Here is a 25,192-nt window from a genome sequence, read left to right as displayed (position 1 = left end):
GTTGCCACAGCCAAATTCCTGGGCTTATGTCATTTTGCCCAAAGTTCCAAGAGAGGCTGATTTCACTTCAAGCACGTTCTTAATCTTTCTCTCAAGCAAACAGTGTGGGTGACTGGATTGGCTCACTTTATATACACTGGAGGGCTTTTGTGGAACCTGCTATTGAAATGAAGTATTTGCTACTAATCAGCTGTGTACTACACAACCGGCATTTCACTTATTCATCTTTTTAAATCCAGATCCTCAACTATTTTCTACCTGAACTTTGGCCAGAGTGATGAATTTTCTGGAGTTTATACACCTGACAGACTCCGATATATTGAAACCACTATTTGCCCATTCACAAAAATGCTTGTAAATGCATCTGATCAATCTGTTAATATTTCTACTTTTAGACTCCCATTTATAAGTCATTTTCCCTGAATACTTCCTTATAGACATTATGAAACTTGTATTTGGGATGCATTTGCATTATGTATTCCTGACTTAAATACTTTGAGGCTTGTTCTTTCTAATCATAGCTGTCAGTGGGATTCCATACACTTTTCTCAGTCGCTAAAATCATTTGATCAGAAATGTGAAAGAAGAAGGAAACATAATTTGGTAGCTTAAGCTGCCAAGGACCAATGGAAGGAGATCAAGGAAAATTGGGTGGGTGCAGATGAAAGTAGCAGAAGACAAATGCACGTATTCTCAAACTATGTGGGTCCAGGAGTAAACGGCGTTTTGTTTTGTTTAACCTTACCATCTGCCATTATGGAATCTGAACAACCTTTTGGAAGTTTACAAAGAGCATGTTGAGGTAAGCTAAAAGAGACTGGAGGGCATCTATATAGCGTTTGGTGGCATATAATTATCAACATAAATTATACAATTTTAAGGAGAACATGGATATTGGATTTTAATAAAATGTCACAAATTTTAGAATAAAGCGATTTTTCTTCTGTTTATATTTTAGATAGTTTACATGTAAATCCAGTTTCAATGACTATCTCTCCAGTAATTACATGGAAAGATTACCTCTTAGTGGTTACACCATCATTGAGAAACAGTTTGCATAAGCAGTTCATAAAGTTTTTTCTTGAAATCATTTAAAAATTGTAAACAACTGAGGCTATATTTTACATTTTATTATAATGTCTTTTTCTTTCAATGATGAGTACAATGTTATAGATTTTTTTTTTTTTTTTAGCCACAGAATGTGGATGTTCTTGGGGCAGGGATCAAACCTGTGCCACAGCTATAACCAGAGCCACAGCAGTGGCAATGCCAGATCCTTAACCCACTGTGCCAACAGGGAATCACAAAGATTCTTGTCATAATACAAATGAACTTATTTTCAGAACAGAAACAGACTTGCAGACTTTGAAAACAACTTATAGTTACCAAAGGGGACAAACAGGTGGGCAGGCAGTGTACTGGGGGTTTGAGATTGGCATATGCACACTGAGGTATATGGGATGATTGGCCAATGGGGACCTACTGTATAGCACAGAGAACTCTACCCAATATTCTGTGATAATCTATGTGGGAAAGGAATCTGAAATAGAATGGGTATGTGTACATGTATAACTGAGTCATTTTATAGCAGAAAATACCAACCTTGTAAGTCAACTATACTTCAATAAAACTTAAAAAAAAAAAAGAAAAAACAAAAACAACCCAGAAACAGGAGTTCCTGTCATGGCTCAGTGGTAACAAACCTAACTAGTATCCATAAGGGTACAGGTTTGATCCCTGGCTTCACTCAGTGAGTTAAGGGCTGGCGTTATCATGAGCTGTGATGTAGGGGCAAGATGTAGCTCAGATCCTGTGTTGCTGTGGTGTAGGCTGGCAGCTACAGCTCTGATTCAACATTTAGCCTGGGAACTTCCAATGCCATGGGGTGCAGCCCTAAAAAAACCAAAAAAGATGAAAGAACCCCCAAAAACAGAAAAAACCAAATATTCTTGTAATAAGACAAATTAATTTTGGATCCAACTGATTTTTTCATCAAGCATTTCAATTTAGTGATGACTTTAATTAGCCAAAATGCAAAGGTAAGTATTTGAGCCCACCTCCTATAAAGTATTATTACAGGAGGCCAAAAAAGGTTTCCTTTCCCCCCTCAACCCCAGACTACCACTCCTTGGGCTGTATGCATCCTCCTTGAGCACCTGTAATAGGAACTTCTTTGGCAGCTCCTTGACTCCTTGTAACAATGGCAGTGCTGGGCAGCTGGCTGATGAAATGGGTGCCTAAGTGGAACAGCACGTCCTTGGCTCACTTAGAACCTCAATACAAAGCAACAAGTGCTGAATTTTGCCTGTACTTTGCTGTTAGCAGGACTCATTAGAGCCCACTCTTCAGATGAGGCTACTGGCAGGAACAAGATTTTGCCCTTACTCCCCGCCTTCCTAGATGCAGGCTTGGCCAGTAAAGGCTGAGTGGATCATTCCCGTGCAGCAACCTGTAACTCATTAGTGTGCAGGATTACAAAGCCTGGGCCATTCTCAATCAGGAACATTCTCTCTGTGGATGGAAATAAGAGGGTTCCTGGGCAAGATGCCTACAAAGCTATACCAGTTTCTTGAGAGTGCAGAGAACATTCTTAGGTTAATTCATGGAAAATTGGAGGCAGATCTATTACAAATATTTCAGGATGTAAGTTTAAATATTGGGGCTCTACGCAATGAGGTGCTTTACCTTCTATCTACCACTAATACACCACTATCTACCAATGACAGGAAAGGCCTTGTCACCACCTGGACACATCCCCTTCCATATTTTTTTTCCACTTTTTCATGGTTGAAAATAATCAAAAGATATTTTTGGTAGGTCCCTTCCATATTTTTTGAGCCATCACTATTTTCAGGTCTTGTAAATGAGGCCAAGGTCACCATTATTTCACAACTGGACAGCCCTGCATTCTGCCTTCCAGCCTGATATATTCTCTATATTGCAGCCAGCCTGATCTTTTACCAATGTTAATAAGGCTTTAAGGCCTTTATGTTTTGGCTTCTGCTTAGAATATTTCACTCTTCTTTATCTTTGCTCTACAGCCACAGAGGGCTCTGTAAGGTCTTTGAACATGGCCTGGAATCCTTTTGCCTCTTAACCTACCTACAGTCTCCCTAAAGCTCATTCATCTTTTAGAGCTCAGAACATATGCCCTCTTAGAAAAACCCCCAGTTTAGTCAGGTTCCTCTGTTTTATATTTTCAAGGAAGTGTATGCCGTTTCTTCAAGAAACACCTTGGCTGACAAGTATACATTCCTTGGTGTGATCATGGACTTAGTATTTGTCTTCCACTCTCTACAGTAAGCTGCACGAGAACAAGGACATTGCTTCTTTTTGTTCACCATTCTATCTCTGGAACTGGCGCTTACAAAGAACCTGACCAGTGGCTGATGAATGTTGTTGAATAACTGAAAATACTGGTTCATGAAATTTCCAAACTAAATAATTATATGAATACTTTGGGTATTATAGAAGCATCCTGAAAAAAAAAAAAAAGAATGTCAGTGGAATAAAGTGTGTTCAGTGTCTATTTGAAAACTTCAGGCAACACCTTTCTATTTTCAGTCTAGATTAAAAGAGATTGAAAATTGAAGCTATTATCTAGGTAGTTCAGATCACAGATTTGGAAAAAAAGCCATGTTCCACTTTTACATGAGAGATAATGACAGGGAGAGGCAAAAGTCAACTTGTTCTGTACTATCTGGACAATGTAGCCAATATCCATTAACACTGTGGGTGTCCATATGTGTGTTTTTGTGTTTGTTGTTTTAGACATGCTTAAGTACGTTGGAAATCCACCATGGCATCTGAATGTAATTAAAGAATGGAATAAGCATTTTAAAAAATTTTAGTAAAACTACTAAATCTTCACTTTCTCAATGATCTATTTACATGTTTACATGATTACAATCAGGGATCTGCAGGTTTTGAAAAGCCTTTAAGTTCAAATCTATCACGCACAATAGCCATGGAACTTTACTGAAAGGCTGAGTTGATTGCTGGCTTAAATTTCAACATGGTGGTAAGGACTGCTCCCTCCCTTTCCATCAGTGCTACATTTGTATGACTCTCAGTAAAAGGAAGGGTAATGCCTGCAGATTGCCTTGTTCTTCTCATTGTTGACAGTCAAGAGGAAGAGAGAGTAACTCATGTTTGAATTAAATACCAGTTAAAAATTAGAATGAATATCTTTTACAAAAGATTTAGCCCTGGGGCATTGGAAAAGAAGAGATGAAGGATGCTTAAAGCCAAAGGAAATAAGGCATCTGGAGAACCAAAAACCCTTTTGACAATGGCTTTTGTATGAAAGCTAAAACTAAGCATTTGCTTAAGGGCTCCAATGGTCCAAAGCAATAAAACCTAACTATCTTGAGAAATGAGAAGAGAAACACATTATGCCCTGAATTAAGGTTAAACTATAAAGCTATGTTCATGGGGCTTAGATGAAAGTCAAAACTGAAAAATATTTTGTCAAAAGCTGGTAGATGTGAAAGGTTGAAATGGGAGTGGGTCCCACCTATCAATCTAGCTCTGTGAACTGTTTATGTCAGTGAAAGCAGTGCTTGGGGAAAAGCCTGTGTTTAGTTATTTCTATTTTTGTGGATCTCAAATGTGAAAGGTTTTTGGTATTTGCAAACTAGAGAAGGAGGCATTTGCTGGGAGACTTCTCATTGCTTTGGATCTCTGCAATTCAGGCTCTAAACTGCTTAGGAAATGTGTTTGAGTCTCGGGTGATGGCAAAGGATTATCAATGCTATGAGAATTGGTTTACTTTCTAAGAGTTCAGCAGTGGGATAAACAAAGTCCTGACTATGGTTATAGTTAGAGAAATATTATAAGACACAATTCAGGGAAGGTGACATTGTATAAGTCCAAAGGGATCCTAGGTGATGATTCTCCCTGAAAATTGTCTCAATTATTGGGTCACTTTGCTCTACAACAGAAATTGAAGAAACACTGTAAATCAACTATACTTTAATCAAAAAAAGAAAAAAGAGAAAATGAGAAAAAGAAGAGAAAAAGAAAATTGTCTCAGAAGGTAGAGTAGACTATGGTAGTCCAGAAGCAGAGAGCTAGTGGGAGTGAAAAAAAGTTGTTTTTTTTTTTTCTTTTTAGGGCCACATTTGTGGCATATGAAGTTCTCAGGGTAGGGGTTGAATCAGAGCTGTAGCTGCCAGCCTATGTCACAGCCACAGCAACACTGGATTTGAGCCAGGTCTACAACCTACACCACAGCTCATGACATGTCTGGATCCCTAACCCACTGAGCAAGGCCAAGGATCAAACCCGTGTCCTCATGGATACTAGTCAGGTTTGTTTCCATTAGGCCACAACGGGAACTCCCAAAAGTGGTATCTTGCTTGATGGTATTGGAAGGAGCTACTTGGTTTTCCAATATTCTTGTGGGTATTTTATGTGAAAAAAATCTGTGAAAGTTTTTATTGGGAATCACCTCAGTTCACTGATTTTTCAAAAATAAGGAAAATGGAGTTTTTTATTTGGTGCAAATAATAGATGTTTCCAGTGATCAATTCTAGTTTTCATAGTTCCTTGCAAACTTTCTGTTGATCTATTTGAATACCTTTCTCAGATGAATGTCAAAAACTAGATAGCTTATATATGGGAAGGTAATAGAATTATTTCAGTCATTCCTAATAATATCTTGAATGGAATTCAAAACATAAGGTCCAAGCCAAGTCAATTATAGACTTGAACTAATGTATGGGTGAGCCTTCAACGAATTTGAGGAGATTGTGTGGTAAGAGGCTGGAACACTGAATGGAGATCATATACAGCCATATGGAAACTATGTGTTCATCTTACCCACTGGCTTTTTCAAAGTCCCCCATGTTGACAAGTCCTCCCTCTTTCTCTCTATAGGCACTTAGCTGACAATCATCATTCTTCAAATTTCAGTTCAGAGATTTCATTATCAAAGATGGTTTTTCTATACAAACAGCCTTCACTCTGCCCAGATGCCTTTGTTACCTGTGAGCTCCCTGCAGGTGGAGAATGTTTCCTTTCTCTCTAAAACTCAAGGTTCTAGGAGTTCCCATTGCAGCTTAGTGGTAAAAAACCCGACTAGTATCCACAAGGACACGGGTTGGATCCCTGGCCTCACTCAGTGGGTTGAGGATCCAACTCTGTGAGCTGCGGCGTAGGTCACAGATGTGGCTCAGATCCCTCATGGCTGTGGCTATGGCATAGGCTGGTGGTCACAGCTCTGATTCCATCCCTAGCCTGGGAACTTAAAAAAAAATACAAAAAACAAAACAAAACCTCAAGGTTCTAGCATTGACACATAGCAGGCAACAGACTCATCTTGGCCAATCTAAACTGAAACTCTGTGAGGCACTGGTAAAATGCCAAACATTGATTCCTTCTTATTAGAGAATTGTATTCTATTTTACCAATATTTCCCTTTGTGATTTTTTTTCTTTCTCTATTATCCTCTCCTTGCTTTCTATTCATTTTATTCTTCCAAGCATCAGAAGTAAATTTGACTCAAACCAAGTATGTGTAAGATATGTTCCCTTGTTAAAAAAATAAAATAGTTATCCATTTAATTACGTCTTCCCTCTGCTTATTGTACCTCCATTATGAACCAACAAATTTAACCAAAGTACTTCTATCTCCAAAGTTTGCTCCATCAACTTATTAAATTAAATTCACTAATTTAAATTTACCTTCAAATAGATGTGCAATGAGTACCTATAGGGGAAATGTACAGCAGCCATGTGTAGTTGGGGAACCAGTTCACTGATTTATTGCAATGATACTTACTGAGTTCTCCTTATGTCAGTCAGTGTCTTCTCTGTTTTTACATGCATTTTTTCCTCATTAATTTACTGACCTAGCAAGTTCTTCCATTTAAATATCACATAATGGTTAAAAAATTAAGATACTGGTAATTACCTTATTGGATGACAGACTCTATTTTAGGCCAAGGTCAACTATTAAATACATAAGCAGCACTTTAGCAGAGACTCGCTTATTTCTTCATTCCTTGAGCCAGCAATTTTATTAAAAAATTGAGGTAAAATTGACTTATAATACTAGTTTCAGGTATAAAACATAGTGATTTGATATTTTTATACATTAAAAAATGATCACCATAAGTCTAGTTTTCATCTGTCACCACATGAAGTTGTTACAATATTACTCTCTATATTCCCTATGCTATATATTCCATCCCCATCACTCATTTATTTTATAACTGGAAGTTTGTACCTCTTAATGTCCCTTGACTATTTCATTCATCCCCTGACCTCCTCCCCTGTGGTAACCACTGGTTTCTTTCCTGCATAAGTCTGTTTCTCTTTCATTATGTTCATTAACTTGTTTTGTCTTCTAGATTCCACACATAAATGAAATTATAAAGTATTTGTCTTTCTCTGCCTGACTTCTTTCACTTAGCATAATACCCTCTAGTTCCACCTATGATGCAAATGGCAAAATTTGATCCTTTTTTTATGGCTGAGAAATACGTATATCTGTATACATATATACATACAGATATACGTATATCTGTATACATATATACATCTATATACCCATACACCCATATATATGTGTATAGCACATCCTCTTTATCCATTCATCTACTTTTTTTTTGTCTTTTTAGGGCTGCACCCACAGCATATGGAAATTCCCAGGCTATGGGTCAAATCAGAGCTGCAGCTGCTGGCCACAGCCACAGCCATGTGAGATCCAAGCCATGTCTGCAACCTATACCACAGCTCATGGCAACGCTGGATCCTTAACCCACTGAGAAAGGCCAGGGATCAAACCTGCATCCTCGTGGATACTAGTAGAGTTCATACTGCTGAGTCATGATGGGAACTCCTAATTTTAATTATTATTATTGACTCAATCTCATTACTGATAATTTTTCTGTTTATATTTCCTGTTTCATCCTGATTCAGTCTTGGACGAGCGTATATTTCTAGGAATTTCCCATTTCTTCTAGGTTGTCCATTTTATTGGTGAATAATTATTCATATAATCCCGTATGATTCTTTGTATTTTTATAGTGTTTCTGTAGTGTTGGTTTTGACTTCTCTTTCATTTCTGACTTTATTGATTTGGGCTATTTTTCTTGATGAATCTTGCTAAAGGTTTATCGATTTTGTTTTTATTTTCAAAGAATGAGCTCTTAGTTTCATTGATATTTTCTATTGTGTTTTAAATCTCTGTTTAGTTGACTTCTGCTAAGGTCTTTATTATTTCCTTCCTTTGACCAACTTTGGGTTTTGCCTGTTTTTCATTACCTTGAACTCTTTATCGGGTAGATTGCATATCTACACTTCCCTTGGTTCTTTCTCTGGGGTTTTGCCTTGCTCATTCATTTGGAACAAAATCCTGTGCATTCCAATTTTGCCTAATTTTGTACATTATTTATACACATTAGGGAAGTTAGTTACATTTCCTGATTTTGGAGAAGTGGCATTATGTAGCAAACATCCTATGGGGCCTAGAACACACTCCGCTCTGGTCGATAGAGCTGTATGCGCTGGCAGTATCTCTATGTAGACTGAAAGGGCCCTTGCTGTGTGTGGGGCAACTACTGAGTATGCTGGTAGGAAGGTCTGGCCCCTAGCCTGGTTGTCTAGTAGATAGACCCTACCTTTGGTGATGGCTGCTGGCGGGTGAGGCGGGGTCCTGATGTGGTTGGCTGCCTGGCCCCTAAAGACTTGGGTCTGGTACTGGCCTGCTGTTGCATAGAGCTTGGTCCTAGGGCAGCTGGCTATGGGAGCCCAGGGTGGGGCACCTCAGGGCTGCTGCCATTAGCAAAATGTTATTAGACAGATGTCATGAACCATGAAGTATTCCTGATTTAGGAATTCTAGGTGAATCAGACATTTCTGCCCTCAAGGAACATCCTGGCTAGTGTATAAACAAACTCACAATTAGGCAATTGCAGCATAGTAAAGTGAGAACTAAGAAGAGAGTGGCAAGGAGCATAGCAGAGGGCACTTAGCCTGGCTGGGTGAGTTTATTTTCAGGAAGGTTTTTTTTTAGAAGTTAGTGTTGGGAAATAGTGAAGGTGGTCTAAGAGGATGAGAGAGTCAAAAACAGGCTGGAAGCATGAACAAGTGAGGGAACCACACTTTTGTCCTCCCATGTAGTGTCAGTCATAGGATGTGGACCTCTCCTTGAGGGTGTCCATTTAAGCCCCAGAGAGCAAAGTGACTCCTTTCAGCTGAGGGCGATTCTTTGGAGAAAGGGAGCAGCTGTGAGCTTTCAGAGGCCAACACACACAGGAGCCAGGGATGGTGCATTGCCCTGGTGGAGGCAGCCTGGTGCAACAAATGAGCATCAGTCACCCACAAGGGTGCTGGAAAAAGAGTAATAGAGATATCAAATGTTGATCTCCCTTTCAAGAAGCTTGAGTATGGGTGTTTCCCAGGAAACATCCTTGGTCTCAATCTCACAGTTGATGTTTCTCTCGAGGCAGTGTCTTCTACTCTCATCAGTTACCTTCTATGACTCCCACACCCACACGTCCAGCCAGGCATTTCCCTGAATAAATGCTTGTTGAGAAGAATACATGTACTAGGATTTCTCCAGCTGAAGAAGAAGGAAAAGTACATCCTAGGAGGAGAAAAAAGTTCTTTAGGGGCATGGAGAATTGGAGGATATGCTAGGACAATGAATTTATAGTGGCAGTTCAGATCTGACCAGGATGATGAACAAGTGAAATAGTCTGGTTGTACTGACGATCATAACCATAAACGTATTTTTTGCATTGAAATCCAAACAGTTATTTTTTCAGTGAAGCGCAAAATAGACACCATGGATACACTCCCAAGAACCCTCTCCTCCTTACCCCTGTTATATTCAAGAGAGAAAATCTGACAAAATTGGTTGACTGCAAATCAAGTTCCTCTTTGTTCCCCAGGCAGTAGGCTACCACTGGCTCTGGATGGTGGGTGGCAGGGACAAGGGTCAGTGTTCTGACATCTGCAAATGTCCATCTTTCTGACCAAGCACAGAGTATGGGAGGAGCCAAGAGGAGATAGTTAAGGAGAACTGGGTGAGCCTGTACTTCAAAAAAGAGGAAGGAATCCTTAGAGAAAGGATAAAAAGTGTAAAAAAATTTCTTAGGAATTAAAAAGAGGACATTTCAGCTTATAAACCTTTGATGATAAGGCATTCTCTAGGGATAGATAGCTAGAAAAAACATGCAACTTAACTTTCAGAAACAAGCTGTCTGGAAATGGAAGAAGAAAATGTTGGCTGGAAATTCCTGGCAATGAGCTCCAGAGAACATATCATAGCATCTGCATCTTCTTAGCAATCTGCTCTATTTTGTCTTACCCTAACATGTGACAAATAATAAGGGCGGAAAGTGTTGAGGTATTACTATTTGGGGATTCTTTCAAGTCAGCCACTGTGTGAGGTGTTTTATATACACCCCCTCATTTTATCCTTAGACCAACCATCTTGCTATCTTTGTTATAAAGATGAGGAAATGGGCTGAGAGACTCAGCAATTTTCCTCAGTTCATAGTTACTCAATGACATCGTCTTTCATCCATATTTAGCAGTCAAGTATACCTAAAGAAAAATATATTCCATTTCCCCATGGATCTAAGATTTCAGGTAAGATAAGATTTTTCTGAATTGTAACTGGTAATGAAAAAGAAATTTTCATATTAGGGTAATATGAGGATAGTACTATGATCATATATGGTACACAGATCACAGCCCATGCCTACCTCAATCAGGGCAACCTCAAAATAAATACAGATCTTTGGTGCCCAGGGTGGGGGATTAGTCAGTTTACAGTCTGTCCTCTTCATTTGGTCATCTGTAGAGTAGAAGGAAAATTGAAGATGCATCTGCCTCTTTGTTTCCTAACAATAAATCCTGGGAGAACATTACTGGTTATAGCAACAATGTTTTTTTTGGTAGAATAGATGGAAAACAATGTTTGATATATTTGAGCACAGATTTTCCTCCACTTACAATGGGATTGTGTCCTGATAAACACATTGTAAGTTGAAAATATCACATCAAAGGTACATTTAATACATCTAACCTATCAAACATCATAGTTTAGCCTACCGTTAAATATGTTTAGAACACTTCTATTAGCTTACAGTTAGGTAAAATCATCTAACGCAAAGCCTATTTTATAATAAAATGTAAAATATCTCCTGGAATTTATTAAACATTGCACTGAAAGCAGAAACAAGAATGGTTGTGTGGGTACAGAAAGTTTGTAAGTATATCAGTTGTTTACCCTCATGATTACATGGTTGACTGGGACCAGTTTATATATATATTTAAACTGAATCACTGTGCTGTACATCTGAAACACGACTTTGTGAATCAACTATACTTCAATAAAAAAAAAAAAACAGTCATAACACATATCACTAGCCCAGGAAAAACCAAAGTCAAAAGTATGAAGTATTGTCTCTAATGAATATATATTGCTTTTGCACCACTGAAATTCAAAAAGTTATAAATCAAATCATAATAAGTTGGGGACTATAGTTCTGTTTTTTTCTGAAAGTTTTACTTTGAGAGTTAATAGATTTTTTTTATTCTTTTGACACAAATTAGAGAGATTTATACTTCTTTTGACTTTTAAATATCTAAAATCCTTAGATCTTCTCTTACACAGAAGGCTCAACATATCATAATCAAATTAACTAATCACATATTTGCCTGTTTGGGATACTTCAACAGCTGTTGCTGTAAAACAAACAAACAAAAAATATAAAAGTAACTATAACTACAATAAACTGTTTTAAGGGATAAACATGAAAATGTAAAATATGATATCAAAACCACAAAATATATGGGAGGAAAGTAAAAAAATGTATATCTTTTAGAATGTGTTTGAATATAAAAAACTAACAGTTTAAAACAGGTAGATATAGTTATAAGTCAACAAATATGGACTACATGGTAACCACAAATAAAAAACCTACAATAGACAAATAAAAACTAAAAAGAAGGTAACACAAGCACACTATTAAGAAAATCATCAAACCCCAAAGAAGAAACAAAAAGAAGAAATGAAGAACTACAAAACAACTGGAAAAGAAGTAATAAAGTGGTGATAAGTACATACCTATCAATAATTACTTTAATGTCAATGGACTAAATGCTTCAATAAGCAATAAGGTAGTTGATCAGACTGCATTAAAAAAAACACCACTCTATATGCTGCCAACAAGAGACTCAGAGCTAAAGACATGCACAGATAAAAGTAAGGGGATGGGAAAAGATACTTAATGGAAACAGACTTTAAAAAAAAAAGGCAGTAACAAAAGACAAAGAAGGGTATTATGTAATGACAAAGAGATTGATACAAGAGGGTATTATATTCTTTGACATATATGGACCCAATACAGAAGTACCTAAACAAATAAAGATTAAGACATAAAGGGAAAAACTGATGATAATATACTAGGTACTTTTAACACTGCTCTGACATCAAGAAACAGATCTTCCAGACAGAAAATAAACAAGGCAACAGCAATCTTAAATGAGACAATAGACCAGTTAGACTTACAAGTACACATGAAATACTCTCCAAGATAAATCACATGCTAGGCCACAAGAGAGTCTTAAATTTAAGTGAATAGAAATTATATAAAGTATTTTTTTTCAGAATGGTGTGAATTTAAAAAATAAATTACAGAAAGAAAAAAAGGGAAAACCACAAACAGATGGAGAGTAAATTAGACGCTACTAAAAAATAAACAGGTCAATGATGAAATCAAAGAGGAAATCATAAAGTGCTTTGAGACAAAGGAAAATGGAAACACAACTGCAAAATTTATAAGATGTAGCAAAAGCAATTCTAAGAGGAAAGTTTACAGTGATAGAAGCCTACCTCAAGAAATTAAAAAAAAATCTAACTATACAACCTAACCTACCACCTAAAGGAATCATAAAAAGTACAAACAGAGAGTTCCCATTGTGGCACAGCGGAAACAAATCCAGCTACTATCCATGAGAACGCAGGTTCGAACCCTGACCTTGTTCAATGGGGATCCAGCATTGCTGTTAACTGTGGTGTAGGTCACAGAAGTGGCTTGGATCCCTTGTTGGTGTGGCTGTGGCATAGGCCAGCAGCTGTAGCTCCAATTTGACCCCTAGCCTGGGAACTTCCACATGCCGCAGGTATGACTCTAAAAAGCAAAAAGAAAAGAAAAGGAAAACAAGCACAAAGCCCAAAGTCAGCAGAAGGAAGGAAATAATAAAGACCCTAGAGGAAATAGACCTTCAAAAAAAAAAAAATCAATGAACCCAAAGGCTGGCTCTTTGTAAAAGATAAAATTAATAAACCTTTAGCCAGGTTCACCAAGAAAAAAAAGAGAGGGCCTAGATAAATAAGAAATGAAAGAGGAAAAATAACAACCAATACCATGGAGATACAAAAAATCATAAGAGAACATTACAGCTATTTGCCAACAAATTGAACTCTGTAGAAGAAATAGACAAGTTTATAGAAACGTGCAACCTGTAAAGCCTGAATCAAAAAGAAACAGACAATTGGAACAGACTGATCACTAGTACTGAAACTGAATTTGTAATTAAAAATACTCCCAGTATGCAAAAGTCCAGAACCAGAAGTATTAACAGGGGAATTCTACCAAACATGTAAAGAAGAGCTAATATCTGTCCTTCTTGAACTATTTGAAAATATTGAAGAGTGAACACTCCCAAATTCATTTGAATCCAACGTTATCCTGATACCAAAGGCAGCAAAGACACAAAAATCCTCAACAAAATACAGACAAAAGAAAATCCAACAATATATAAAATGGATCATACACCATGATCAAGTGAGATCTAGTTCAAGGATGCAGGGATGTTTCAATATTTGCAAATCAATAAAGATACAGTACATTAACAAAAGAATAAAAATCACACTACTTCAACAGATGCAGAAAAAGCATCTGATGAAATCCAATATCCATTCATTTCTAAAAACTCTCATCAAAATATGTAAAGAGGAAATATAATAAAAGTCATTTATGACAAACCCACAGCTAATGTCATTCTCAACCATGAAAAGGGAAAAGCCTTTCTTCTAAATTCAGGAACAAGACAAGGATGCCCACTTTCACCACTTCTGTTTAACACAGTATTGGAGGTCCTACCCATAGCAATTTGAAAAGAAAAAGGAATAATAGGCATCCAAATTGGAAAGGAAGAATTAAAACTGTCACTATTTGCAGATGACATGATCCTATATAGAAAACCCTAAAGTTTTTATCAAAAAGCTATTAGAATAAAATAATTCACTAGAGTTTTAGAATACAAGATTAATATACAGAAGTCAATTGCTTATCTACGTACTAATAATGAATTGTCAGAAAGAGAAATCAAAAAACCCCAAATCTCTTAAAATTACATTAAGAATAAAATACCTAGGAATAAACTTAACCATGGAGAGGAAAGACTTATACTCTGGAAACTATAGAACACTTATAAAGGAATGGAAAGATATCCTGTCTTTCTGCATTAGAAAAATTAGTATTAAAATGGTCATATTACCCAAAACAGTCTACAGATTTAATGCAATCCCTATGAAAATATCCATGATGTTTTTCATATAACTAGAACAAATAATCTTAAAATATATATGGAATCATAAAACAACTCTTATTGTCAACAAAATATTGAGAAAAAAATCTGGATATATCACAGATAAGATTATATTACAAAACTACAATAATCAGAATGACATAGTATTGGAAAAAAAAAAACCACACACACAGATAAAGAGCCCAGAAATAAAACCAAGAACATGTGGTCAATTAATCTTTGACAAAGGAGGCAATACAATGGAGAAAAGACAGTCTCTTCAATAAGTGGTGATGGGAAATCCAGACAACTACATGTAAAATATTGAGATTAGAATATTACCTCAATAGTATAATAAAGAAATAAACTCAAAACAGATTAAAGAACTAAATGTAAGAACTGAAACCATAAAACTCCTAGAAGAGAATATAGGGAGAACACTCTGACATAGATTGTGGCAATATTTTCACGATATGTTTCCTAAGGCAAAAGAAACAAAAGCAAAAATAAACAAATGAGATTTAATTAAACATAAAAGATTTTACACAGCAAACCATTGACAAAAAGAAAACCTATTGAATGGGAGAAAAAATTTGCAAATGATAGAACCAAGAAGAGGTTAATATCCAAAATATATAAACAGTTTCATACAACTCAATATCCAAAAAACAACCCAATCAAAAATAGGCAGAAGCCTAAATAGGCACTTTTCCAAAGAAGATATACATATGACGAATAGGCACATGAAAAGACACTCAACATTACTAATTATTAGAGAAATGCAAATCAAAACCAAAATGAGGTATCACCTCACATCTCTCAGAATGGCTAACATCCAAAAGTCTACAAATAGCAAATGTTGTGTACTGTCAGTTAGAATATAAATTGTTGCAGCCACTAGGGAAAACAGTACAGAAGTTCCTCAAAAAATTAAAAATACAACAACCATATGATCCAGCAATTCTACTTCTGAGTATTTAGCTGGAAAAAGTGAAAACACTAATTCAAAAGATACATTTACTCCAATGTTCACATAGCAGCAGTATTTACAATAGCCAAGATATATAACCCAAGATATGGAAGTAACCAAGTGTCCATCAACAGATGAATGGATAAAGAAGATGTGACACATGTGTGTATGTGTGTGTAATGGAATATTACTGAACCATAAAATAATGAAATCGTGCCATTTGCAGCAACATGAATAAACCTAGATATTATGTTTTGAAATAAGCCAGAGAAAGAAAATAATGTATATCACTTATTTATGAAGTCTAAAACATAAAACAGTCTACTGCATATATCAAAATAGAAACAGATTCATAGAGAAAACAAACTAATGATTAACAGTGGAGATCGGGAAGGGGGAACAAGATAGATGTATGTGCTTAAGAGATATGAATTACTATACAGAAAATAGATATGCAACAAGGCTATAGTGTACAGCATAGGGAATTATAGCTACTATTTGATAGTAACTTCAGAGTATAATCTATAAAAACACTGAATCACTATGATGTGCCCCTGAAACTAATTATTATACTCAATCAACTATAATTAAAAAATACCATATGTAGTAGCTTCAAAATCCATAAAATACTTAGGAATAAATTTTACTGAGTAGGGGGAAGATTTGTACACCAAAAACTATAAGATATTAATGAAATAAATTGAAGACAAAGAAACATGAGAGGGAAAATCTCTCATGTTTATTTATTGGGAGAATTAATATTGTTAAAGTGCTCATAATACTTAAAGCCAATTATAGACTCAGTGCAATCCCTATCAAAATTCCAGTGGCATTTTCTACAGAAATAGAAAAATCATAATAAGATTCCCACCAAAAACCCTGAATAGTCAAAGCAATCCCGAGAAAGAAGAAAGCTTAAGTAGCACCCCGCTAGATTTACAACTATATTATAAAGCTACAGTAATTAAAACAGTATGGCATTAGCATACATACATGCATATAGATTAATGAAACAGAATCAATGGCCCAGAATTAAACCCATGAATATATGGTTAACTAATATTTGACAAAAGAGCCAAGAATACTAAATGATGAAAGAATAGTCTCTTCAATATATGGGCTGAAAAACTGGCTTACTGCATGAAGAAGAATAAAATTAGACCCTTATCTTATGCCACATGCAAAAATTAACTAAAAATAAATACCTAAATTTAAGCCCTGAAAGCACAAAACTCTTAGAGGAAAACAAAAGGGAAAAGCCCTTCAGCATTGGTCTTGGTAATGATTTTATGGACATGACACCAAAAGTACATGCAGCAAAAAATTATAAGTGGGTATAAATCACATCAAGTTATATTAAACAATATATACATGTATATATACACACACGCACATATATACACACATATACACTTACAATGAAATACTTCAGCCTTAAAAAAGAATGAAATCTGGGAGTTCTCATTGTGACTCAGCAGTGATTAACCCGACCAGTATCCATGAGGGACACAGGTTTGATCCCTGGCCTCGCTCAGTGGGTTAAGGACCTGGCATTGTCGTGAACTGTGGTGTAGGCCACAGATGCAGCTTGGATCCTTTGTTGCTGTGGCTGTGGTATAGGCTGGCAGCTGTAGTTCAGTTTTGACTCCTAGCCTGGGAACTTTCATATGCTGCAGGTGTGGCCCTAAAAAGACAGCAAATAAAAAAAATTAAAAAATGAAAGAATGAAATTTTGCCATCTGGAATAACATGGACACTGTTGAGGTGCAAAAGACTCAGTAAAATAAGTCAGACAGAGAAACCTGGATACTGTATCATTTCGCTTATATATGGAATCTACAAAAAACCAAACTCAGAAACACAAAGTAGAAACATGGTTTTCAGGGGATGGGGGTAGGGAGAAGTTGAAAGATATTGGTTAAAGAGTAAAATTCCCAGTTATGAGATGATGTTCTGAGGATCTAATATACAACATGGTCACTATAGATAACCATATCATATTATATACTTATAAATGGCTAAGAGAGTAGATATTAAATGCTCTTTAGAGGCAAAAAAATAACATTTATAGTAAATAACCTTATTTTGGTAATCTTTTAATCAATATATATGTATCAAATCATGTTGTACACCTTAAACCTACAAAATGTTTTATGTCAACTATATCTTAACAAAGCTGGGAGGAAATAAAAAAGACCGATTGGTATTATATGGAGATGCTGCCTACTTCCCAGGAGCCATGAGGGAGAAATGGCTAACAAAATCCCAAAGTGGCTCCATAACCTTATGCTAGTCATGCTAAACTTTCTGATGTTTTGGTAGGACAATCAATTAATTAATTCATTCAAATATTTATTGAATTCAGGTTCTGGTATTGTCATTGTGCAGGAATATAGTCTAATTTTATTCAAAGGAAGGGAATTATACTTTCATTAGTTCAGTTTCACCTAAGAATTCCATGAAGAACGAGACAAGTTATAGTGATAATGACTGACTCTTAAAACAATGCAGGGGTTTAAGGTGTACCAGTCCTTTGTACAGTGGGACATTTGAGTATAATTTATAGTCTGTCTTCCTTGTACTGGGTTCCTCTGTATACGCAGTTCCATATCTGAGGATTCAACCTACTGTGGATCCTGTGGTACCATCGTATGTGTTAATGAAAAAAAATCTGTGTGTATAAATGGACCCAGGCCCTTCAAAACTCATGTTGGTCAAGGGTCAACTGTATTAGCATTTTGGAAAACTTGGGGGATAGACAGTTAAGTGAGAATAAGGGAGAATGACACACTAAAAGGTTGTTATTGTCTCATCATTTGACTAATTACTTAAATTATTCCATATGCGCAAATGACCATCAGGTACAAAGAAGAACACAAAGATGGATAATTTCCCACTGTCAGGAAATTTTCAGCCTAGTGAGTTACATGCAACATGCACGTAAATAAATATATTGTGATATGCTTACAGAGTTTGAGATATTTGAAAGAATGCAATTTCAGCTGTTGGGGAGCTCTGGAGTCTCATTTGGTATCATTTGCCCTGGGTCTTAACCACTGGGTAGGTTTTTGGATCAAGAGTTATGGGGAAAAAGAATTGTAAGTGAAAAGAGTTCTAAGCAAAATTACAGAAACAGTGAATTAAGGGATGTATATGGAACACAATTTGTTTACTTGGCTAGAGTGTAGGGACATGGTAGAAAGAAGATTGGAAATTCAAACTGGGGCCACATTATAAAGGTCCTCAATGCTGTGTTGGGGATTTGGTCTTTATTTCAGAGGCAATGAAGAGTCTTTCCCATCAGTGCTGACACATAATTTATGGCTAAAATATGTAGCTAGATTTTTTTATCCATCTGTGTCATTGTAACTTTTGGAATTAAACCTTTTGTCAGGAGTATATAATTGATGTCTAAGGACTTCAGGATAAACTTCCCAAGGAAAATCTATAGTAAAGCTTCGGATTTGATTCTTTTTGAGTATTTGCCTTTGAGAGAATATAAAAGTCTGATGTATTGTGTGTTGACTACCAATTTTAAAATAAATGGTGGAATGCTTTATGTTTGCCAGCTGCTGAAAAGTGAAATAATGACACATTAAGTAATGGAAATGAGGGAATTAAAACTCACAGAAAAAGAAAACAAACTCATCATTTCTTTCCTTATCTCTTTTTCTGTGACAGGCCCTGTTGCTTTTTCATGTCTTGTCTTTTGAGATGTCCTCAGTTGCCTCTATTTCAGAGCCTTTTGATTTCCGTGAGGAATGAGACACCATTCTGGAACTTCAGTAAAACTCTCTTGGCTTCAGCGACTGAAAATAATTGAAGTAATTTTATTGTTTTCTAGAGGAAAAATCTGGAAAGTTTACAGGTTGACTTCTGTTCTTCTACCTTTCTGTAGTCCTTACGTTATTCCAAGTCCTGCTGGGGTTACAGCTCTGTGTTTCTGACTGTGTGGTGCCCCAATAAATTCAACAATCCTGCAAATTCTTATCCTTGAATGTAGTATACTTTAACATTTTCTCTGAAGACAGTTTTACCAGCTGGCAGTCTGAGTTAACTAAGTTCTATATATAAATTTATGCAGGAAGGAAAGTCAGAAGAAAATATGCAGGAATGAAAACAAATATTTGAACACAATGAACTAGTTTTAATCCAAAATATGTCAAGGTATAGTGATTTTTAGAAAGATTTTCAGAATACCTTATAACATTCTCTGCCAAAAACTCCAGGTATGCATCAGTGCCTTTTATCATTTTATGGCCCTTAGTGATAATTTGTGGCACATAAAGTTAATCTATTACCCAGGTTATCTATTGTGTACCCAGAGAAAAATTCCTAATCCACATCTGAGAGCACATGAAATGCCTCTTTGACTTTTTATGCTTTATCCATTTATCAAGAAAGCCTGAACTGAACATCTTTTGTGTATTAACCATATTAGATATTCCATGGCAGGACTTTCAGATCTTTACTGTGATAAAGACGAACTGGTTATGTGCTACGATGCAGATTCAGAAGTCTGGGTAGGGGTCTGGATGTCTGCATTTTCAATGAGCTCATAGGTATGCTGGTCAGGGAACCACATTTTGAATAGCAAAGCTCTTTGGGATTCCCTTTACTAAAGTAATTCATGATAAGATGGGGACACTACTAGGAGGATTAAAAAGCAAACATAAAGCAACTTGAATATAGTGAAACATACATTTCACTGAGAACATAGAGAAGGGGTGATTCATTTTGTGGAGAGTAGACGTGAAGGAAGGTTTCAAAGAAGAAACTTAATTAAACAGGGTGTGGGAAGATGTGACAGATTGTAGCAGACATGAAGGATATTCTAGACAGAAGGGACATGTATCAGAATTCATAGGATTCCATAAACTCATGTGGCTGGGACATAGATTGCACATTGAAAAGAGGTTGGAGATAGAACTGGAACAAGCAAGATGAGTTAGTTTAGTTCACATATGCTTGTACATTCAGGTATGTTGTAGGCTAAGAGATAGGGAATAAAAATTAAACACACAACACACACACATACATATATAAATGAATGGTCCTGATCAAAATTGCCATTTTGCTTGCTCACAAATCACTTTTATCTTCAGAAGAGACAGTAGATTTTAACAATGAATTTTTGTCCCTAAGCCACGTTTTAACTTTATAATTTGGAGTCTATAAGGGAAATATAAAGAGTGCCCTTTGAAGAACTTTCATGAATATCACTTTGTAAAACATAAACTTTTGGATATTCTTCTAGGTAGAGTGACACAAATCTGTCACATTCTCTTGCTTCATTAGAATTTAGTTTCTTTGTGAGTAGGTTAAGATCTACATTTTTCAGTATGGCATTAGTGATCCTTTATGATTTGGTTCCAACTTATCTTTCTAGCATATCTCAATGTATTTTCCCCTGATTCTCTACTTAACATCTAACTGAAATATATATCCTTTGTTATTGAACAAGAAATGCTTGGAATGCCTGATCTGTGCTAGAACATGTGCTAGACTCTGAGGATACGGTTTTGAACAAAGTAGAACAATAATTGGACTTAAAGCAACTTAGTATAGGGCTGACTGATATTTACAAGTAAATGTAGTACACTGTCATGACTGTTATAAAATAATTTAACATCACAGGGATCTTACTTATTCTAGGAATAAGCATAGACATTCCTAAAGAAGTGATGCTTGAGCACAGACCTAGAGAAAAAAATTAACCAGAGTGTGTGTGTGGTGGGAGTAGGAAGGGACAGAGGAAGATGGAGAGAGAACAGCATATACAAAATGGAACATAATAGACCAGTAAGAAAGTACAGAGTCTTCAAGACACTTTTGGAAATTCAACAGGCTTGATCTTAGAATATGAGAGGGAAAATGGGGAGAAAAGAGACCTAGGCAGGGGCCAACTGCAGAAAGCTTTGTATCTTCCATTAATGAACATAAACATGCTACATGAAGGCATTTACACAGGGAAATGATATGAATGACTTTAACTTTTGCATTTTAATGTTACCTTACTGCTGCAAAATGAAGGATGACTTAAAGGTGGTGAAACTAGAGGTAAGAGACCAGCTCTTGAAATTGCTCAGGTGAAATAGGGTGGTGCTTTAAATGGGATTGGTGGCAGTGGAAACAGAAGATAATTTCACCTTTGAGGATTTCTTGGGGGTAATGGGAATATGGGAGACAGAGAAGTCGATAAATACCAATATTTCAGTTTTAGGAAGATACTATATATTAAAATTGGGAACATTGGAGAAACAGTACGGACTTTGAGGGAGGAAGATACTTCACAATTGGATATGTGTTTGAGGGGTTTCTGAAATATTTAAATAGAGACGTAGAGTAAGGCATATATGTTTGGAGCTCAGCGGGGAGATCTGGCTTAATTTACAAAGAAGAGGTTTCACTGTATGGATGTAATGAAAATCGTGGTAAATGATGACATTGCTTCAGAAGAGTAGGTAGAGAGAGAAGACTGAAGCGCTGAGGACAAAGTTAGGAAGAACATCAACATTAGGATGTGAACATAGGGGAGAAAAATCCCATAAAGTAATCTGAGGATGAGCCACCAGTGCTAAGAGGAAAATTAGAAGAGAGTGATGCCTTGAAAGATGAGAGAGAGTATTTCAAGAAGAAGGTATTTCTATGAGTCAAGTTTGAGAGTCCCTGAAATACACATCTGTTCTCTTGAGGGCTCTGTCTGGAAGGAGTGACCTTGGTCAGTGTTACAAGACTGCTTTTCTTGCTCTCCAGCCATGTTTCTATTGCATTCTCCACTCTGCCACAGAATTTCATCCATTTTTAAAGAATTTAAATAGAATCTGTCTCATAAAAATCTCTATCTTTCAGTTGGAGATGTTCTCTCATTTTGTTGTATACCATAATTTAATATTCCTTCTGTGGTCTTGTAACAGGCTCTCTTTCCTTTCTAGCACTTAGGCATATACTTCCCAATCATCTGGACAGTTCACTGAGGACAGGAGCTCTGCCCTTGAATGAGAGGATGTTAGTTCAAATGATCAGGATTGTACACTAGGTGCAGAGAATTTTTACTAATCTTTGCAGGATTTTCATATAGCCATCCTGATGTAGTCTCAGGGCTCTGAGAAGGCAGGAATTATGTTTCATTTCTGTGAAGGGTTTTATCTTCAATATTTAGCTCATGATATGTAAAAAAATACTCCTTGAAGTGTTGTGCATTTTCTTTCATTATTTTTCTCTCTTGAAAAAGTGATTTTTAATTATGGTCCTATGTGAAGTTTCAATATTTTTGATGAATTCTAAGTTGCATGATGGCATGCATCTTCCTTTATCTTTACCACTTTTTTGTTTCTCTTTACAGCCACACTACGGCATATGGAAGTTCCCAGGCTAGGGGTCAAATCAGAGCTATAACTGCCGGCCTACACCACAGCCACAGCAGTTCGGGATCTGAGCCACGTCTACAACCTACACCACAGCTCATGGCAACACCGGATCCCCAACCCACTGAGAGAGGCCAGAGATTGAACCCGTACCTCCATGGATACTAGTTAGATTAGTTTCCACTGCACCACAATGGGAACTCCCTATCTTTACCATTTTAAATGGCAAAACTTTCCCAGGATTTCCACTGAGATATTTAAGAGCCAATCTGAGCATTTGTATCTGTTGTACCGTCTGGAGGTGGGGTGGCATTAGGAGGTGTATGGGGATATTCCCACTTTCCAGAAGCACTTTGAATGGGAACCGTTGGAGCCATGGTAGCATTTATGTGGGTTTTTCTTGTCTCAGTCCCATCATGGTTTCTGATGTTGCAGGGAGCTCCTTTAATGCCTTAACTTATTATGTCCTATCACTTAAGCACCATTCTATTCTTGCTTCTTTAATCCACAGTTTGAAAACTAAGAATATTTTAATTATTCCTTTTTGCAAGTAGACATTCTCACATTAGGGGCTAGGGGTAGGCAAGGATTTTCTGTCTGCACTTCTAGCTTCTGAAAGCAATCCAAGGAGAAAGAGAGAGAGAGAGAGAGATCATCGGCTTTCCAGAAGTTACACGCTACCCCCATCACGCATCCACTTGCTCTTCATGTTCTTATAAGGACTTAGGTACAAATTAGGGAACAGAAATGCCAGCTGAGGACTCTTTCCTTTGCAACATATCCAGGGAAAGAGATCTGACGGTATCCCCAGGCAAAACTCTTTATAAACACTTTTTTTTTTTTTAAACCCAGCGTAAAGAGTTACATGCAGAAAAATAACCACTTGAAACCCTTTGCCCTCATGTTCAGATGGCTGCCAAAGCTTTTCCCTTAGCTTGCCTCAACAAGAATAAACTGTACAAAAGCTCTGGAGTTCTCAGGCCATGTGACTGCCCGCCCTGTTTGTTTAAGGTCATTAAAATCCTGGGCTTTGCCAAAAGACTTAGAGCAGAGTCAGCCTGTTCTGGGAGTGAATTGTAATTTTACTTAGGTCACAGACTTTTTAGTGGCCAACAGCATTGAAATGGGTTCTTTTTAACAGTGTTAAGTATAAAATAGATGCAAAGGATGAGTGTGATAATTATAAAGCTGTGTTTATAATGAAGATAATCTGTGTAAGAAATTGCTAATACATTCACACTCATGAATTATGGAAAATAAAAACACCCTTCCTATTATCCTTTCAGATAAAAGAGGGACTTTATATTCCAAATGTCATTACTTGAGAGATTATATTTTCTTTATTGAGTCCTAAAAGGCCTTCACATTTACCCTGGGTGCATTTGTGGCTGTGCCATATAGCCAAAAAGACATGAAGAGACGCATAATTATCTGGTGAATTCAAGGCTGTCAGAACAACCTGCTAAGGCAGTAAGAGGAAGATCATATTCAAGTCATTATCGGTTGATTATTTTGAACTGAAATGTCCAATAAGTCTTCCATTTGCTTTGATTAAAGACAAAAGCAGCTCATTTTTATCTTGTTACATTATTTTTCTCTCTGGTGAACTACAAAAATTGTGCTGTTTTTCCTTGAATATTTCTTGTATTATGACTGGTTAGAAAGCAAAATTAGAACAGATTGGGGTTTAATTTTCTTTTCAGTTTAAAAACAGTTAGAAAAATTGAGAAAACACTTCATGGTTTGTTCTTTAAGCAAAAGACAAGCCAATATAACATCTGCTTGTGAATAATTCTGCACCAAGGTACCTGAGCCTATTCATCTTTACCCCTTTGAAACAGATTGTTAACAGAGAAAGAAGATACTGGTAGGTTATATCCAAATGCCTAAAGTATCTCTTTTAATCAAAAGTACATTAAGAAAGTTTAGAGCATGAAAGCATTTAGGCATTCCTTGTGGTGCTCACTGGCCCAATGTATTGTCTCAGTAAACTTTCTAGAAGGACAGCAGCCTGGTTGGAGGGGCTGGGGGCTAGGGAATGAGGGATGCTGATGAATCAGTGCCAGGGACAGGAAAGGCAGTGACGGATGGTGATGGAGTGAGTGATTGGTATTGTAACATATGCCAAGGGCTTTTCAAATGTTATGTTAGTTAACCCTCTCTTTGATAAATGGGAGAGATTTTATTATCTCCATTTAAAATCTAAAGAAACAAGAGTTCAAAAAACTTTTTCGGGTTCTCCAATTGGTAAGGTGAAGTTGCGGGTCTGAACACTATTTTTCCTGACTTTAAAGTTCAAA

The 25,192-nt window shown here is 36.6% G+C and overlaps 1 long non-coding RNA gene across 1 annotated transcript in view; it reads right to left on the bottom strand.

Annotated features, from left to right (window-relative positions):
• Window positions 8,115-25,192, bottom strand: part of LOC102160880 — a 67,057-nt gene continuing 49,979 nt past the window's right edge. The window contains exons 4-5 of the long non-coding RNA XR_002343258.1: window positions 10,721-10,812; window positions 8,115-9,594 (exon numbers count right to left, since the gene is read on the bottom strand). This is a non-coding gene — a long non-coding RNA (uncharacterized LOC102160880). The remainder of the gene's footprint in view (window positions 9,595-10,720; window positions 10,813-25,192) is intronic.

This window comes from Sus scrofa, chromosome 4, assembly GCF_000003025.6.
Source record: "Sus scrofa isolate TJ Tabasco breed Duroc chromosome 4, Sscrofa11.1, whole genome shotgun sequence".
NCBI lineage: Eukaryota > Metazoa > Chordata > Mammalia > Artiodactyla > Suidae > Sus > Sus scrofa.
Note: the sequence above shows the minus strand (reverse complement) of the source record. Positions and strands in the feature narration are given on the sequence as shown.